This window comes from Schistocerca gregaria, unplaced genomic scaffold, assembly GCF_023897955.1.
Source record: "Schistocerca gregaria isolate iqSchGreg1 unplaced genomic scaffold, iqSchGreg1.2 ptg000581l, whole genome shotgun sequence".
NCBI lineage: Eukaryota > Metazoa > Arthropoda > Insecta > Orthoptera > Acrididae > Schistocerca > Schistocerca gregaria.
The window spans coordinates 90,001-92,500 of NW_026061971.1; positions in this window are offsets into that span (position 1 = coordinate 90,001).

Sequence of the window (2,500 nt, forward strand, 5' to 3'; positions counted from 1 at the left end):
CCTGCTTAGTAAATGATGCAGGACCACATACATAGATGATACATACTGTAAACTGGGGAGGACAGTGTGAACCGCACTCGACCCAGTCACCCTATCTCACAGTCCACTCTGTGTGTAACAAAGCGAAAGCACCAAAGCACTATCGTTCAACAACATCCATTTTATCCTCGCTGCCACAGGACACTATCCAAAGAACGACAAGAGGAACGTCACGTCCACTAATAAGACAGAATGTCTCACACCACCCGCAAACAACGCAGCTCAAATCAGCCAGCAACACCCACAGTGGTCCACCCAGTATCAACACAGGACGCAACGCCACGCCACAACACAAAAGGTACAAGTAATAAAATACCCTTTGGCCACACTCCTTATAAAGGCATCGAACCAACCCACCACCTGACACCAGCCAAACGTACATCCTGATTTGACACATCTCTGGCAACCTAACCCACGTTGGCCCTTAACCTAACCCACGTTGGCCCTTAACCTAACCCACGTTGGCCCTTAACCTAACCCACGTTGGCCCTTAACCTAACCCACGTTGGCCCTTAACCTAACCCACGTTGGCCCTTAACCTAACCCACGTTGGCCCTTAACCTAACCCACGTTGGCCCTTAACCTAACCCACGTTGGCCCTTAACCTAACCCACGTTGGCCCTTAACCTAACCCACGTTGGCCCTTAACCTAACCCACGTTGGCCCTTAACCTAACCCACGTTGGCCCTTAACCTAACCCACGTTGGCCCTTAACCTAACCCACGTTGGCCCTTAACCTAACCCACGTTGGCCCTTAACCTAACCCACGTTGGCCCCTTAACCTAACCCACGTTGGCCCTTAACCTAACCCACGTTGGCCCCTTAACCTAACCCACGTTGGCACCTTAACCTAAGTTACGCTGCACCTTAACCCAAGTTACGCTGCACCTTAACCCAAGTTACGCTGCACCTTAACCCAAGTTACGCTGCACCTTAACCCAAGTTACGCTGCACCTTAACCCAAGTTACGCTGCACCTTAACCCAAGTTACGCTGCACCTTAACCCAAGTTACGCTGCACCTTAACCCAAGTTACGCTGCACCTTAACCCAAGTTACGCTGCACCTTAACCCAAGTTACGCTGCACCTTAACCCAAGTTACGCTGCACCTTAACCCAAGTTACGCTGCACCTTAACCCAAGTTACGCTGCACCTTAACCCAAGTTACGCTGCACCTTAACCCAAGTTACGCTGCACCTTAACCCAAGTTACGCTGCACCTTAACCCAAGTTACGCTGCACCTTAACCCAAGTTACGCTGCACCTTAACCTAACTTACGCTGCACCTTAACCTAACTTACGCTGCACCTTAACCTAACTTACGCTGCACCTTAACCTAACTTACGCTGCACCTTAACCTAACTTACACTGCACCTTAACTGTCACATGTAACGTCACAGGAATGTAGCTTTGCCTAACAGCAACCCTCTGAACATAGTTCACTGCTTGGATCCTCTGGTGTCATGTGTATTTCTTGATGCCATGGTGCGTACCCTCACATAAAGGTCTTTCGAGTGTTGCGTACTTTCTACACAGTCCCGCTAACCACTGGAAGGGTGTACCGCTACAGAACGAATATCGCCCTCCCCTCCTGCCCTTCCAAGCTGGTCGGTCAGGCGTTTGTTTGTGAAATGAGCCTTGCAGCTGTTCAGTTGCATTCGGTTGTCGATGCAGTCAGTGTACGTTGTGGTACGGCCTGTGTGGACTGTCCGCTGATGTACGCGTAACCCACACTGATCATCCGTCGTTACGTACTGAGTGACATAATGTGGCACATGCTTGACCGTACACCGGCTGCGCCCTACAATGGCGAATCATAAGGGCCATATGTTGTGCACGATGCTACTTGTCTCGTCTCCCCATTACAGCGAGATTGCACTGTTGTACGCCGTACAGACATGTGGTAGGTAGGTACGGACGAAAGTATTGCATGTTGGCCCCCCCCCCCCCCCCCCCTCCTCCCTCTGCCGGGAATCAGCGTGAGCCGTCTGTTGATGTAGCGACGAGGGTTTTCCTATTTAATCGTATTGCCCCACACAACATGATAGCACGGTGGACCGCGTTCCACATCTGCGACATGCTACAGAGGCCGGTTGACAGTCGACCGCGCAAGGGACATTGCACACGTGCGCGGACCATCTTCCACGTGTTCTCTCGTGTACATGCCGCAGTGTGTATGTGGGCTGATGTAGCGTGTCGTGACACATAACATGCAGGCATGCCAGAATCGTAGATTTCGCAAATGTAGATTGACGTATACGTTTGCTGCCAAAGATCCGCAAATGAACTGGAAATCAGTTGTTGAGCGGTTGTTCGCGCTGCAGGTGCATCGGTGATAGCGACGATCGGTACATCTATGAACCGGTTGTTTCGGCGGTACCCGCCATGCCCCCGAACCTGAGTTGGCCATGTGGGTATGAAGCGATACGAGGCTGTGGCTTGGCGGGACAGTCCCCGGCCGGT